This window comes from Gorilla gorilla, chromosome 5 (genome assembly GCF_029281585.2).
Source record: "Gorilla gorilla gorilla isolate KB3781 chromosome 5, NHGRI_mGorGor1-v2.1_pri, whole genome shotgun sequence".
In the NCBI taxonomy this organism is placed as follows: domain Eukaryota; kingdom Metazoa; phylum Chordata; class Mammalia; order Primates; family Hominidae; genus Gorilla; species Gorilla gorilla.
The window spans coordinates 132,358,308-132,376,090 of record NC_073229.2 but is presented as its reverse complement, the minus strand read 5'-3'; positions in this window follow the sequence as shown (position 1 = coordinate 132,376,090).

Below are 17,783 nucleotides of genomic sequence, written 5' to 3'. Positions count from 1 at the left end.
TCTGACGTGGAAAAGGGATTAATAATCATTATGAAATAATGTCCAAAACCTTTATTACGAAGGCTTACTCTCCAGGGTGAAAGACTCCCAGAGCCTTATCCCAGTTGGGGGAAGGGCGTTCTTCCCACTCTAGCCCCCCTCTAGGCTTCCTGTCTTACTTACATGGGGCAGGGATGGCAACTTAGTCAAGAGGGGTCAGGATGTCAAGGAAATAGACTGGAAATGCTGCAGCCAGGGAAGGGAGTAGGAGGCCAGAAAGGAAACGCTCTACCACTGGAAAAACACCTGTGAAGCTCACAGGCCCACTAAGACACAGATTTAATCTGAAGATTATAGAATATCCCCCTTCCCACACTTTACCACCGCACCAGTGGGATTCGAGTGTAATCGTAGTGGATTACAGCTGGAAGTCCCCCTTTGTGGAGGAGTAATTAGGGAAACCCAAAGTTAAGAGACAGGCAAAAGCAAAGACACTAGAGGAAGGTGAAGCCTCTGGCACCTGTAACTACAGCAAACATTAAACATAGTCCGTCCTCCAGCAAGATTACCATGAACCTTCACACTTAAGGCCTGTCTACCTCAGTTTCTATTACCCAGTGCAACATACCTGGCTTTCAACAAAAAATTTCAAGGCATGCCAAAAAGCAAGTAAAAACAGTTTGAAAAGAGAAAGCAATCAGAACCAGAGTTGGATATGACACAGATTCTGTGTTTGATATTTATAACCTAACATATTAAAAGTTGTAATGGAAAAAGTAGACATGTGCAAGAATAGATGGGTAATCAGAGAGATGGAAACTCAAAAGGTAATGCTAAAAATCAAAATCACTATAATAAAAATGAAAAATGTTTTTGATGGACTCATAAGTAGACTTGACAAATTTAGGAAACAATTAGTGAATTTGAAGGTAGGTCAATAGGAACTTCCCAAACTGAAATGGGAAGAGAAAGAGTAGGAAAAAAGCCCAGACCATCCAAAAACTGGGATCATTTCAAAAGGTATAGCAAATGTGTAATTGGAATACCTGAAAGAGAGTAGAGCAAAAAAATATATACAGTTGAACAATGCAGGGGTTAGGTGTGCCAACCTTGCATATAGTTGAAAATTTGCATATAACTTTTGACTCCCCCAAAATTTAATAGCCTAGTTTTCCAGAAGCCTTACTGATAATATACTTAACACATATTTTGTATGTTACATGTATTGTATACTGTATTCCTAAAGTAAGCTAAAGAAAATGTTACTAAGAAAATCATAAGGAAGAGAAAACATATTGACTATTCAGTAAGTGGAAGTGGATCACCATAAAGGTCTTCATCCTCATCTTCACGTTGAGTAGGCTGAGGAGGAGGAAGAGGAGGGGTTGGTCTTGCTGTCTCAGGGGTGGGGAGGCAGAGAGGTGGAGGAGGTGGAAGGGGAGGCAGGAGGGACAGGCACATTCTGTTACTTTTATTGAAAAAGGCTACGAATGAGTGGGCCTGCGCAGTTCAAACCTGTATTGTTCAAACTGTCTACATGTTTGAAGTAATAATGGCTGAGACCTTTCCAAAACTGGTGAACCAAACCACAGATCCAGGATGCTGAGAGAACACCAAGCGGAATAAATTTAAAAATAATAACCTTGTTGGTAAAAAAAATAATAACAAAAACACCTAGGGATGTCATGTATGTCACGTTCAAACTGCAAAAAAACCGAAGACCAAGATAAAATCTTGAAAGAAGTCAGAGAAAAAAGTAAAATAAGGGACTGCTGGCTTGACAGTTTGTAAGTATCTTTTATCAGTAGTCTTGAGAACAGAGGTGGTAATATTTTATAATACCTGGAGTCTAATTTGAATGGGAAAATGGTGTATCTTTAATATTTTTTTTTCTTCTGCTCTAAGGAAGAGAGATAGGGGGTCATATTTAATATTCTGTAACTGAAATTAATTATTTCTTCCATTATGAATGTAGAAGTAAAGCAGAGTATTAGTAGAAGCAGGACTTTTGACTGTCACCAATTAAAAAATGCAAGTATATTAATTATATCACATTTGTTGTTGCAAATCTTGGAATACATTGATCACTGCTTGAAAATTATTGTAGTTATCAGACTCCCTCCCTGATCTTGTTTAATTTTTTTGTTTTGAGACAGGGTCTCACTCTGTCGCCCAGGCTAGAGTGCAGTGGTGCAATCTCGGCTCACTGCAGCCTCCGCCTCCCGGGTTCAAGCGATTCTCCAGCCTCAGCCTCCAAAGTAGCTGGAACTACAGGCACACACATGCCTAATTTTTTGTTTTGTTTTGTTTTTCAGTAGAGTCAGGGTTTCACCATGTTGGCCAGGCGGGTCCCAAACTCCTGGCCTCAAGTGATCCGCCCTCCTCGGCCACCCAAAGTGGTGGGATTACAGGCGCGAGCCACCGCACCCAGCTTGTTTAACATTTTCCAAAGAAGCACATATTTTATCACAGGTTTTAAAAATATTTTAATAAACATACTTCAATAAGTTGGTTTCTTTTATAATCCTATGTATTTTATACTTTTACAAACAGATATTTGAGTAGGGATCTTTACAAACACGTTTAAGAAGCCCTAATGTAAAAACTCTGAATGCTCCTGTCACAGAGTAAGATCTGAAGTGCCTGGAGTCAGTCTGACGTGGAACAGGTTCACTTGGTGGTCAGGTGTGTGTGCAAGGGGGAGCAGGAGCAGGAGAGACAGAAAGAGATTGGTGATCTGACCACCTACTGAGTGTTTAGGTTTCGGTGTAGGCTTTTACATGTATTACCTCATTTAATTCTCAAAACAACCCTATTGGATGGGTATTATCTTCATTTTACCAAGAGAGGAAATGGGACAGAGTTTAATTTGTCCAAGGTCACACAGCCAGTAAAAAGTACAATTGGGATTTAAACCCAAGTCTTTGTGATTCTAAAACCTGCACCTGTGCGATGGATGCTGCCTCCAAGCTGGACCGTGTGCAGCTTGGCCAAGGCCCATGCCGAACACTCGCCCTGACAGCTGCTGCCTGCAGACTCCTGGACTCTACACCCGTCGTGCTCACACAGTTGCCTTGGTGCCAGTGTATCAAAGAGGCCAACATGAGCAGAGGCTCACGTTGAGCTAAAGAAAAATTAAACATTTAAGAGAATTCAGTTATAAAGCTGGAATGGCCGTTCCTGCTTGACAGATGTAAACACTGCAGCTTTGTCATTACTTAGCTAGTTCTCTCAGCACATGTCCTTTCCTTTCTAGCTAGACTATACTTTAATCCAGTTGTTTTCATGTTCACTAAATCCAAACCATGTTTAACCGGTTTATTCATTGGAGTGTCTCTGAGGTGAAGAAAGTTTTGTCCTTTCAACTTCACTGGGGATTTGCTGTCTTCTTTCTGCAAAGGGATTTTCCTGAATCTGTAATCTGAACACTTTGACCTGTGAGGGTTTTTCCCCCAACTAGGAGCAAATCTGTGAGGCTTGACCCTTTGTGTGCTGTGGAGCAGAGACAATGCCCTTCTGTGAATGTCTTCTCCTCTTGAGGACAGTAGTAATTGGCGACAGGAATGTTAATCATTTGGCAAGCGCTTCTTCATGGCCTTGCTGCCCTTTGCCACTGCAGCCAGCTCCCCACTTGCCTCTACTCCCTCCTTGAGAATGGAGCCGCCATTTTGTGGCAGCTTTCTAGAGAAGTTTTTTTCAAGAGCACTTTGAGAGTTGACAGTCTGACTTAAACTGAGGTAAGTGAATACCAGTTCACTCTCAGACCACAGTCTGTGTTGATGGTACAACAGGTCCTCACACACATTGTCTGGTGGGAGGATAAATTGGTACAACTTCTATGGAAGGCAATTTGGCAATAACTATGAAAACTATATGCCCAGAAATCCCACTTCTAGGAATTTATCTCAGAGACACACTTTCTATTTGGAGATATATTTGTAGAATATACATTTTCTTTGAATATTAATTGAATATATCTGAAAGATTATATAAGAAACAGATAACATTGAACATTGGTTGTCTGGCTTGGGGACTGGGTGGCTCAATGACTCGGGCAAAAGGAAAACATTACTTTAAAAACAAAAAACACAAAAACCCTTTTTATTTTGGAATAATTTTTTTTTCTTTGAGACAGAGTCTTGCTCTTGTCGCCCAGGCTGGAGTGCAGTGGTACAATCTCAGCTCACTGCAACCTCCACATCCTAGGTTCGAGTGATTCTCATGCCTCAGCCTCCCAAGTAGCTGGGATTACAGGCACCTGCCACCACGCCTGGTTAATTTTTGTATTTTTAGTAGAGACGGGGTTTCACCATCTTGACCAGGCTGGTCTCAAACTCATGACCTCAGGTGATCCACCCACGTTGGCCTCCCAAAGTACTGGGATTATAGGCATAAGCCACTGTGCCTGGCCTATTTTGGAATAATTTTAGATTTACAGAAAAGTTGTAAGAATACAAAGAGTTATATACCCCTTCATGCTGACATCTTACAGGACCATGGCATATTTGTCAAAACTAAGAACCTAGCACTGGACCAGGTGTGGTGGCTCACACCTGTAATCCCAACACTTTGGGAGGCCAAGGTGGGCGATCACTTGAGACCAGGAGTTCGAGACCAGCTTGGTCAACATAGTAAAACCCCATCTCTACCAAAAACACAAAAATTAGCCGAGCATGGTGGTACACACCTGTAATCCCAGCTACTCAGGAGGCTGAGGCCAGAGAATCGCTTGAACCCAGGAAGCAGAGGTTGTAGTGAGCCGAGATTGTGCCACTGGACTCCAGCCTGGGCAACAGAGTGAGACTCCGTCTCAAAAAAAAAAGAAAGAAAGAAAGAAAGAAACTAGCATTGGTACATTGTTACTAACCAAATTCCAAACTTTGACTTTCACTAATTTTCTTTTAAATTATTTTTCAAATTTTTTTTAGAGATGGGGGTGCGGGTCTCACTGTGTTGCCCAGGCTGGTCTCCAACTCCTGGGCTCAAGTGATCCACTCACCTTGGCCTCCCAAAGTGCTGGGATTACAGGTGTGAGCCACAGTGCTGGGCCACTTTCACTAGTTTTTAAAGAATATCCTTTTTCTGTTCCAGGATCCATTCCAGGAAACCATATTTCACTTAGTCCTCCTGTCTCTTTAGTTTCCTGGTCTGTGACATATATATCCTTTTGAACTTTGTATCATGTGACTATTAACTATTCAAAAAGTAAATTAATTAATTTTTTTTTTTTTTTTGAGGTGGAGTCTCACTCTGTCGCCTAGGCTGGAGTGCAGCGGCACCATCTCGGCTCACTACAACCTCTGCCTCCCGGGTTCAAGCGATTCTCCTGCCTCAGCCTGAGTAGCTGGGATTACAGGCACGTGCCACCGTACCCAGCTAATTTTTGTATTTTTAGTAGAGACAGGGTTTCACCATGTTGGTCAGGCTGGTCTCAAACTCCTGACCTTGTAATCCGCCCGCCTCAACTTCCAAAGTTGTGGGATGACAGGTGTGAGCCATTGCACCCGGCCAAAAACAAGTCAATTTTTTAAAAGAAATAGACTTGGAAGGTGCTAGGATGTTAGAACTATAACAAATCTTAGAAGCAATCTCATCTAAGCCTCTCATTATGGGAAGGGACTTGTCCAAGGGCCTCCCCTAACAGCCGACCTGGGGCTCAGACTAGAAACCAAGGGGAGAGGCCTGGGATTCAGGGAGCTGGGGGGCCGTTGGGGAGTGGTTGAAAGAACACAGGCTTTGAAGTCACCCAGACTTGGGCCAGTCGCTACACTTCTATTCGGACTGGCTTCTTTCGCTCCACATAATGTTTTAAGAGTCATCCATGTTGCACACATATCAATAATTTGCTTAAAAGACCAAAAAAATTAAAAATAGTTCCTTGAAGTATTCCTGATTTCTAAGAATTTACTGAGAAATGGAAATATGTTTCTCTATCCTGGATCTGTACTCGTGCAGAAATGTGACACCACTGACCACTCTCTAACCTTCCCATAGACATTCCCACACATTTCAGCACCAAACAGAAGCTTGCTTGGTGCACTTTGTCCTCAGCCTGGGCACTGCTGCTGGGGAGGGCCTGCAGGGAAGCAGTTGGCAAGAGCACTGTGAGACAAAGCCCTCGGGCAGGGGGAATCAGAAGAAAGCCTCAAATGTAAACACTGAGTCAGTACCTCCATATTAAGAAAGAAGCAGGGGAAATTAGCCAGGCATGGTGGTGTGTGCCTGTGGTCCCAGCTACTCAAGAGGCCGAGGTGGGAGGGTGACTTGAGCCCAGGAGGTCAAGGCAGCAGTGAGCTGTGCACCACTGCACTCCATCCAGCCTGGGTGACAGAGCGAAACCACGTCTCTAAATAAATAAATTAAATAATGCAAATTAAAAACCACGTGATAGAGTTTTTGGAAAATGTAGATGAAAAGACAACTTAAAGACCCAGGTGGGAGGATCCCTTGAGGCAAAGAGTTTGAGACCAGTCTGGGATTCTACCCTGTCTCCAGGCAGGAGAATCACTTGAACCTGGGAGGCGGAGGTTGTGGTGAGCCAAGATCACACCACTGCACTCCAGCCTGGGCGACAAGAGCGAAACTCCGTCCCCCGACCACCACCGCCAAAAAAATTCAAACTGTCTAGATCTTGTCTTGCAGGCCTGCTGACCTCCATGACTGTACCTCTCTGGAGGAAGAAGGCACTGACAGTGTGAGGTCCAGCCTCCCGGGCCCCGGGGGTCAGGTCATAAATCTTCCTCTTCTCTCTTTGATTCTCTCTCCAGAGACAGGCAGCAGCTCCTAGAGTGAATGTGTGCACCACATAAAAATTCAAAGCAAATGGAAATTTTAGTAAATTTGCCAATTCCACTAAAATATGCATTTGAGAATCCTTTTTGAAATAAAGGACTACAGTCCTAGAGAATAATTTGTTGATTTTTCAGAGTTGATGTATCTAGTTACACAGCTTCAATTTTTTTGGTAGGTTTTACCATTGCGCCCTTCCTTTCATGCCGTGAATCTGTATTAATAAGGCAATTAAGGCCAGCCTCAGTGGCCCATGCCTGCAATCCCAGCACTTTGGGAGGCTGAGGTGAGTGAATTGCTTGGGCCCAGGAGTTCAAGACCAGCCTGGGCAACATAGGAAGACCTTGTCTCTACAAAAAGACAAAAATTAGCTGGGCGTGGTGGTGCCCACCTGTAGTCCTAGCTACTCAGGAGGCCGAGGTGGGAGGATCGCTTGAGCCCAACAGATGCAGGCTGCAGTGAGATGAGATCATGCCACTGCACTCCATCCTGGGTAACGAAGCAAGACCGGCTCTCAAAAAAAAGTAAAATAAAATAAAATAAGGTAATTAAGAAACAAAACTAAAATTAAGACAATATGAGGGATATGAAGCTGATGAGAAAATGTAAGTTGGTTTTTATCCCCTCAGAAACCAGGCAACATATATATTTAAATTATCATCCCAGTTATTTTGTTGGTCATTTATAACGATTCTTATGGCTTGTACTTAAATGCTGCCATCACGCCGACTGCAGCAGGGAGGCACGGCTGGGGCTGCACACTCCGTGGAACCAGTGGGAGCCCCGTCGGGAGCTCTGCCCTTTCTGAGTTGGGATGGGAACTCCCAGAGCTGCCGCAGCCTCCCAAACCACAGCTGCAGACCCAGGCCTCCTGCTCTATGGAGCAGGCAGGAGTCCCGCAACTCCTGGGCGGGGCTACAGCCACCCAAACTGCAGCTGTGAATTCAAGGCTCCTTATGCTCTTGGAGGAGGGCTGGGTGCAGGCAGGATCTGCTGAGACTACAGCCACCCTCCTAGGCACAGGACCCGGCGTCTCTGCAGCCTGTACCCTCGGGGGGCCCCAGGAAGGAAACTCCCCGCCCCAATCCCTGCAGACTGGGGGGTGTCTGCTCCCACTGCCTGGCCCTCCTAGGTGCGGGACCTCTGCATCGCTGCAGCCTGCACATTCAGGGGCCCCAGGAAGGACACTCCCCACCTCCTCCGCATCCCTACAGGTTCGAGGGTGTCTGTTCCCACTGACTGGCCTCTCTCCACTCCTGGCGCCTGCTCCTATCTTGGAGTGGTGTTGGGGCTGAGCCCCCGGGCCTTGAATGGCAGTGACAGACAGAGTCCTGGCCTGAAGGGGGCAGGTCCCCAGCAAGGCCCCACTTGCAGGCCAGAGAGGGCTTGAAGGCTGAAGGCCAGGCTGCCAGTCCCACAGACTGGAGTGGGGACTGGTGGTGCCTCTTCACGGCACCCATGGCCGCCCATGGACCAATTGGCACCCACTTCCTCCCCTCTGAGGTCCATGAAAGCTGGGCTCAGCCAGAGCAGGGCAGAGGATGGCCAGAGGAGAAGAGGGCAGAGAGACGATGGGAAGACAAGACGACCCTCTCTGCTGAGAGCTTCAGAGACCTGCAGAGACATCCAAATGACCTGCCTGCAGAGAGGAGCCAACCTCTCCAGGGCCTCCTCTCTGCTGAGAGCTGAACACTCCATGGGATGATCTGCCTGCAAAGAGGAGCTACCCACTGTGGGTCTCCTCTGAGCTGTTTTAACACTAAATAAAACTCTTCATCTTCTTCACCCTTCACTTGTCTGTGTACCTCATTCTTCCCAGATGCAGGACAGAAACTCAGGCCACAGAGGTTTCTAGCCAGAAAAATCAACACCCCAGAGATCCCGTAACAAAGCGAAGAATAAGTTCATGACCGTGGCCCTGAAACAAAACTCAGGCTAGGACATGGCAGGTGGCTGGGCTGGTCACTGACTTGATTTTTCAGACGTGGCAGCTCCCTCTCTCTTTCTGAAAGAAGTTGAGCTGCAGCCAGATTTTGGGTGGAATCATATGGCAGTTACTCCAAGTGCTCGCCATAGTCTACTCGTGGTCATCTGGTGGTTTCTGGAGCCATTTTCTGGGCCCAGCCTCACTCCCGGGGCTTGCTTGCTCAGCCTCTGCTTATAGCTGGGCTAGACCCAGATTTGGGAGGTTTAAGGCAAATAAAGGAAGGTAAGGCAGGCATTTTCCTTTCTGCAGATAATTCTGGACCACCAAGACACCAAAGAGGAGGAAAGAGAACAGGTCGAAGAGACTGCCAGACGGTTTCGGCTTGGGAGAGAAGAGATGCTGGCAAGTGCAGCCTGTGTGTGCAGAGAGGCCCGGGCTGCCAGGAGCAAGGCCCAGCATGAGCCAAGCCATCCCTCACTGCCCCCTTCCCTGTGCTGACTGCCCAGATCTCCACCAGCTGGAAAATGTGGGCCCTTCGTACTACCCCATCATCTGAGTATTGAGTTACTGGAACAAAGGCACCTGGAGCAGATGTGACCTAGAGCCACAAGGTGCTGACATGTCCTGCGGCACGGCCTTCCAGGAGAGCCAGTGCCCAGGTGGGGGAGAGCAGCCCCATGGAGAAGAAGCTCCAGTGTGACCCACAGTTGTTGTTGTTTTTTCTTTTCTTTTTATTTTCTTTCTTTTTTTTTTTTTTCCAGGGTCAGGATCTCTTTTGCCTGGGCTGGAGTGCAGTGGCACAAACAAAACTTATTGCAGCCTTAAACTCCTGGGCTCTAGCCATCCTTCTGCCTCAGCCTCCCAAGCAGCTAGGATTACAGGAATAAGCCACCGCACCTGGTCCACCCACATGTGAGATACACACACACACACACACACACACACATATGCATATATATGTGTGCATGTATATGTATTTCACATATATATATATATATATTTTTTTTTTTTGAGACAGTCTCATTCTGTCACACAGGCTGGAGTGCAGTGGCGGGATCTCCGCTCAGTGCAATTTCCGCCTCCCGGGTTCAACCGATTCTCCTGCCTCAGCCTCCCTAGTAGCTGGGATTACAGGTTTGCACCAACACGCCCAGCTATTTATATTTTTTGTATTTTTAGTAGAGATGGGGTTTCACCATGTTGCCCAGGCTGGTCTTGAACTCCTGGCTTCAGGTGATCCGCCTACCTCGGCCTCCTAAAATGCTGGGTTACAGGCATGAGCCACTGTGCCCAGCCCCTACACACGATTTTTGAAGAGATATTAACTCTAATCTTCTGCCCAACCTTGGTGTTAATTGGAAGGGAAGATGAAAGCAACTGCTCTTGGTGTTTCTGTGGTGGCTGTAACCAAGCCCCTATCATTGATGGTCCCTGAAGAAACTCAGCAAGCCTCAGGGCAGTGTTTCAGGAAGTACAGTGAGGACCAATGGCATCAGGGTTGTGAAATGCAGGTGCCAGGGCCCTACCTCACACTTGCTGAGTCCCACTCTTAGGAGGTAAGAACTGGGAATCTAATCTCCACGGGTAAGTCATAGTCATGCTGTTTCGTATATTGCAAACTGATTTTCTTAAACATTTTTTTGGGCCTAATTAGCCAAAACAGTGAGTGGCAGGTAAAACGATGGCACACACCAAGTAACAGAATTATTATGCAAACACCAAAAGGAATTCTAGACTTCATAACCACTACTAACGATGTCAGTGATCGAATGTTAAGAGGGCTATCAGAATGCAAAACATGTTTACTCTGATTACAATTATGTTAAAATACGTAGGTACATGTGCAGGAAATAGAAAAAAATAGGCAAAAATAAAATAGTTGTATTAGAGAAGTAGAATTATAGGTGATTTATCCCTCTCCAGATTTTCCTATAGTGTTATCAAAAAAAAAAAAAAAGGCCGGATGCAGTGGCTCATGCCACTTTGGCAGTAATCCCAGCACTCTGGGAGGCTGAGGTGGGCAGATCACTTGAGGTCAGGAGTTCGAGACCAGCCTGGCCAACATGGTGAAACTAAAATACAAAACTAAAAATACAAAAATTAGCCGGGCGTGGTGGTGGGCGCCTGTAATCCCAACTACTCAGGAGGATGAGGCAGGAGAATTGCTTGAACCAAGGAGACGGAAGTCGCAGTGAGCTGTGATTGTGCCACTGCACTCCAGCCTGGGCGACGGAGTGACACTCCATCTTAAATAAATAAATAATGAAAATAAAAATAAATCACTTTCATGTTGTTACAATGTTGTATTTGAAATAAAATAGGGCTGGGCGTGGTGGCTCATGACTGTAATCCCAGCCCTTTGGGAGACTAAGGTGGGCAGATCACTTGAGGCCAGGAGTTCGAGACCAGTCTGGTTAACATGGTGAAACCCCATCTCTACTAAAAAATACAAAAATTAGCCAGGCATGGTGGCATGCACCTGTAATCCCAGCTATCTGGGAGGCTGAGGCAGGAGAATAGCTTGAACCTGGGAGGCGGAGGTTGCAGTGAGTGGAGATCTCACCACTGCACTGCAGCCTAGGTGACAGAGTGAGACGCTGTCTCAAAAACAGCAAAAAAAAAAGAGAGAGAGAGAATAACTACCCTATCACCTCTGGCATACATACCACTTACCATGTATCTATAAAATATTCCACAAGGCACTGCATGGGTCAGAAATGTCTTCAGACAGCCCAGCCCTCCCAGAATGGAAGGTCAGCCCTTGTCCCGGGGCACTGTGATTCTGCAGCTCGCTGCATGTGGAAGGAGCATGGAGTTACCTGGGCTGCGGGGAGCAGCAGAGGGTGCATTGCATCAGGTTCAGCTGCCGTTTTTGTTGCCCTAAACAAAGTTCCAAGGAGACTAGGGAAGGATGGATCACCTCCTTGGGTCTGACAGTATCAACCCCACTTCTGAACTACAGATAATCTGGGCCCACTGCCCCTCCCCAGCCAGACATGGGTTGCCTAGTGTGTACAGAATTCCCTGATCTTCCTTATCCCAGGGATGCTGTGAGAGACCTTCCTTCCTATTGCAGAGCTTGGGGTGAGCCTGGAGTCCCATTGGCAAGAACTGGCTTCCTTATTTTGATATTCAGGGAAGAGGAAGACTGAAGCTTGCTAGCCCCTGGGGGAAGTTTTGGGAGTCAGCTCAAGGCGGGCAGAGCCCTCCCTGCACCCCAGGCCCTCCCTACCTCCAGCCTCCCACAGACCCTGGATGCTCTGCTCCAAATCACAGGCTGCTGCCAATTACAAAAGGACTCTTAACTCCTTTTTGCAGCCCCTTGATTGATAGCACTGGTGAGTAAAATTATAAGCCTTAATGATCATGTTAATTTCTGGGGAAAGGGAAGCGGTCAGAAGAGGTTCTCAATCATAAGCGCCACAATCAGCTGGGTAAGTTCAATGACAAGCGAGAGCAAAAAAGAGGGAAAAGAATTAACTTTTTAAAAGGTCACCAGAGAGTAGGGGGGAGAGCAACCAGGCATGACGGATGAGAGCACAGATGACTCTGGAGCCTGAAGATAAGCCCCTTTTCCAGGATTCTTGACCAAAGGCCAGCATCGGTGCTTCTCATCCTTAGCTGCACACTGGAATTGCTTTAAAAACACTGATGCCAGACAGGCGCGGTGGCTCAAGCCTGTAATCCCAGCACTTTGGGAGGCCGAGGCGCATGGATCATGAGGTCAGGAGATCGAGACCATCCTGGCTAACATGGTGAAACCCCGTCTCTACTAAAAATACAAAAAAAAAAAAAAAAAAATTAGCCGGGTGCGGTGGTGGGTGCCTGTAGTCTCAGCTACTGAGGAGACTGAGGCAGGAAAATGGCATGAACCCGGGAGGAGGAAGTTGCAGCGAGCCGAGATAGCGCCACTGCACTCCAGCCTGGGCAACAGAGTGAGACTCCATCTCAAAAAACAAACAAGCAAAAAACCACTGATGCCTGGGCCCTGCCCCAGAAATGCTAGTGTAATCTATCTGGGGTACAGCTTGGGCACCGAGCATTTTTAACACTCCCCAGGTGATTCCATGTGCAACAAAGATTGAGAAGGACCAGTTTAAAAGAAGCAAGTGGCCAAGGTTGAACACATTTGCAAATGTGCTTAGTCTGATTTGTTCTTTTATTCTTTTCTTTCCTTTTCCTTTCCTTTCCGTTCCTTCCTCTCTCTTTTCTTCCTTTCTTTCTTTTCCTGTCCTTTCTTTCCCTTTCCCTTCCCATCTTTCTTTTCTTTCTTTTTCTCACTATGTTGCCCAAGCTGGTCTCAAACTCCTGGCCTCAAGCAATCCTCCCACTTTGGCCTCCCAAAGTGCTGGGATTACAGGTATGAGTCACTGCACCTGGGCACTCAGATTAGCTCTTCCCACAAAGGAGAATTTCTTCTAGGGTCTCCTGGCACCACACCTGTTAAAGATGATGATGAGATTTTAGAACAGAAGGAGGAAAATTAGGCATCACTGAGCCTAATACTCCTTTCACAGATGAAAACCCAGAGGTGCAAACAGGTTAGCTGACCTGCCAGAGATCACACTGGTCACAGCTGGAAACTCAGTCTCTTCCCCCTGACCAATGCTCCTTCTACTAGGCCCATTGCTGTGTCAAACAAGATGCTCTGCTCTGACCATCAGAGGTCAGGAGCTGTGAGCTATTTTCTAGGCTGCATGGTAGAAGAGTCCAGGTCTCTCCTGACTCTTGCTCAGTTTCCTGGGACATAGTGTTTGACAGATATTAGAGATACCAGTTCCATGGACAGAATAAGGCCACCTGGTTCACCTGAAAATCCAACCTATGACCTTAGTCTCCTCAATACTTTGACTCCACCCATGGTTTCCCAGCAGAGCATTGCAACATCTTGGCACATCATGAAGATGCCCAGGATATGTGGCAACATCCTTGTTTCTTCCTCTGAGAGTCTGCCCTCTGCTACATTGCTGCCGAGCCTGCCTAACAGTGTGTGGTGAAAGCTCTGATGAGACTCCCTGATGGTCTATATTGAGGTCAGCAATATTCAATATTCAGCAATGTTACAAAATGAGTTTCAAAAATCTGAAAACATTATTAAAAATGAAGACTACATTGAAAAGAAGCCATTTGTAATTTGTGGTAAAGGTACTGGAATTATTCAGTTAAAGAGAGTTGTTGTTCTTCAATTTCCATAAGTGATTGTTTTTTAAAAGGTATTGTAAAATGCATAGTACAAGATCCTTAGAGCAGCATCTTAGTAGTAGAAAGCATGAGCCAGCCAAGTGCAGTGACTCACACCTGTAATTCCAGTGCTTTGGGGGGCTGAGGTAGGAGAATCACTCGAGGCCAGGATCTGAAACAAGCCTTGCCAACATAGCTTAGACCCTGTCTCTACAAAAAAAAAAAATTTAGTAAAAAATTTAGCTGAGCATGGTGGCATGCACATTTACTCCTAGCCTACTCAGTAGGCTGAGATGGGAGAAGTCCTTGAGCCCAGGAGTTGGAGGCTGCAGTGAGCTGTGATTATACCACCGCACTCCAGCCTGGGCGACAAAGCAAGACTCTGTCTCAAAAAAAAAAAAAAAAAAAATTATCATGCCTATAATCACAGAACTTTGGGAGGCTGAGATGGGCAGATCACTTGAGTCCAGGAGTTCGAGACCATCATGGGCAACATGGCGAGACCCCCATCTCTACAAAAAAATAGAAAAAAATTAGCCAAGCGTGGTGGCACATGCCTGTAGTACCAGTCACTAGGGAGCTGAGGTGGGCAGATCACTTAAGTCCAGGAGGTGGAGGTTGCAGTGAGCCTAGATGGAGCCACCGAACTCCAGCCTGGGTGACAGTGAGATACTATCTCAAAAAAAAATTTTTTAATTAAAATTTTAAAATAAAATAAAAAGCCTCAGCCAACCTGGTTCTACATTTTCACATTTTCATTTACCCTTTCTCTCAAACTTCATTGTAGCATGGGCACTCCCAAAAGTTCTTAGAAGTGGCCTGCACTAAAAATTTGGTGGAACCAAGCTCTATCAGTACAGGGTGAGACCTACTTAATGAGTCCAGGAAGCATTGTAGCAGAGGCATATTCACAATAGAAACATAGGCATTCTCTGTATTTTTCTAACAGCTTCTGAAGTGTTCATCAAGCCTGTGTCTGATTAAGCACTTTTAAATTCTGAGCAATGAAATGGGCCCTCTCATACCCTCTTGGCAGGAGTGCAAATTGATACAACCCTTTGGAGAGCCATTTGGCTGTATCTATCAAAATTAAAAATGCATATAATCTTTGACCCAGAAATGCCACTTCTAAGAGTTTATCCTACGGAAATACCCCCACAAACCCACAAAAGTGTATATGGAAGGTGAGTTCTTTGCAGTTTAATTTATTATAGTGAAACACTGCAAGCAACCCAAGTTCCTGAACAAGGAATTAGTTGGGTAAACAGTGGTCCCTCCTTAAAATGGAATACTAGATAGATGTTAAATTGAATGAGGTAGAGCCATATGTATTCATCAGGAGAGATAGCCTTAGGCAAAAAAAGAAACTTGCAGAAAAGTAGTGTTTCCATTTTTATAAAAATGTTTAAGAAAGGCAGCCGAGAGTAATCTCTGGCCAATGGATTCAGTGCTTGGGCTCCTACATTGGATTGAAAACCTTGAGCTATATGTAAAATAATTTAGGAGTCTCAATTCAGAGACTGAACTCACTGCCTGTTCTCTCTCTTCTCTTGTATCAAAGGATAACTAAAAGTAAGTTAAACACAAATGTAAGACATCATATCTAATAGCCATGGTATGTAAATAACACTTTTGAAAAGTGACCCTGCAAGATTTAGAAAAAACATTTATCAAAGGAGAAGCACTAGGCTGGGCATGGTGGCTCACACCGGTAATCTCAGCACTTTGGGAGGCTGAGGAGGGTGGATCACCTAAGATCAGGAGTTTGAGACCAGCCTGGCCAACATGGGGAAACCCCATCTCTACTAAAAACACAAAATTAGCCAGGCGTGGTGGCGCACCCCTGCAATCCCAGCTACTCCAGAGGCTGAGACACGAGAATCACTTAGAACCCAGGAACCCGGGAGGTGGAGGTTGCAGTGAGCCGAGATCGGGCCATTGCACTCTACCCTGGGAGACAGAGCGAGACTCTGTCAAAAAAAAAAAAAAAGGAGAAGCATTGAAGACAATTTTTTCTTTCTTACTGGAATAATCACTTGGCTGAATGCATCTCTTATTTGTCCATTTGGATTGTATATCTTGAACTTGTGTATTCACGGACCACTGTTGAGCCTCCCCCACAACACCAGCCATAGAGAATATCTGCTACTGAGCTTTAAATGCTGGGCCTTCTCAGATGTTGAAAGCCAGGCTTGCTTTTTTTTTGTTTTTTTGTTTTTTTTAAATAATGACAGAGATGCCCAAAAGAAAAGCAATCCCAGTAGGAATCAGTATTCTGTGGCTTGTCACAAGAATCTTACTCCCTTTTAATTTTCCTGAGAATATTTATAATAGACTAAAGTAGATTGTGATTGTACTAGATTTTGTTATAGTTCAGTGAATCTTCTCTCCTCACTCCACCTCTATGGGAGGAGTGCATTTCTCTGCCCACTTAAGGTTGGGAAGGTTGACCATCGATCTTGCTGTGGCCGGGGGAAAGTAAGCAATGTGAAGTGAGTAGCAGCTGTAAATGTGTTTGCATCAGCCTCTTGCACTTCTGCACGTTGCCATGAAAAGAAGCTATCCTAGGAAAGCTGCTAGTCCAGGATGAGGAAACCCTGAAGCTTATTTATTTATTTATTATTGAGACAGGGTCTCACTCTGTCACCAGGCTGGAGTGCAGTAGCACGATCACAGCTCACTGCAGCCTCGACTTCCTGGACTCAAGTGATCCTCCCACCTTGGCCTCCCAAATAACTAGGACCACAGGTGCACATGACCACACCTGGCTAATTTTTTGTATTTTTAGTAGAGACTGGGTTCCACCTTGTTGCACAGGCTAGTCTCGAACTCCTGGGCTTGTGATCTGCCTGTCTCAGCCTCCCAAAGTGCTGGGATTATAGGTGTGAGTCACCTCCCCCAGACTCCCTGGAGCATATTAAACCCAAACTATAGCCTGGAGTCAGCTCCAGCTGAGCCCAGCCAAGCCCTGCACAGCCACAAGAGGCTGGCAGTCCTGTGAGCAAGTTGTAAGAGTTTGTTGCTGTAAGCTTTGAGGGATGTTTGTTATTCAGCATTATTGAAGGAAAACTTGACTGATACACAGATGAACAGCCTTGGACCCATCACTCAGCTTTACTAAATCTTGTCATTCATCTCATATTTGTTTGAGATTTTTTTCTTATGAAATTAACCATTACAAAAACATTTGAGGGTCCTGTTATACCTTTCACCCATCCCATCTCTTCTTGGAAGTAGCCACTATCAAGCAGTTAGTGTTTATAATACTCATGCCTGTTTTAAACGTTTCCTATACATTTATATGCCCAAAAACATTGTCTAGTATTGTTCTGTAGGTTGTAAAACTTTATATAAATGATACCAAGCTGTATGTGTCCTCTGCAATTTACTTTCCCCATAACACACACAAACACACTGTATTTCAGATTTACCCATGTTGATACATTAGCTCTAGCCATTCACTTTGCCTACGGTAACATTGTCTGTATTCACTACAATGTACCTATTATCTGTCAATGGATATTAAAGTTGTTAAATACGAACAGTGTTGCAAGGGACATTCTTAAACAGTCTTTGAGTACTGTGCTTTTAAGACCAATTCTCATTCTCTGTAGAATAAGTAGACAAGAAGTGCACGGCTGATTGAAATTTCGCATATACAGTCTGCAAGGCCATTTTAGCAAGAGCAGAGGCACAAGCATCTCTTGCTGGAGCTGCCACCCAAAAGGAGTCCACAGTGCCTGTGGCCTTGGGCACCTCTGATGGCCTTTGCTTGTGGGACCGGTGCCTTAAGACTTGCTGGGAACATCTGGATGACATTTCTACTGCTCCCTCCACATCTTACTCACCATATGAACTTTATCATACTTTATCTTTTTGATCATTAAATGATTTCAAGTGACTGGTC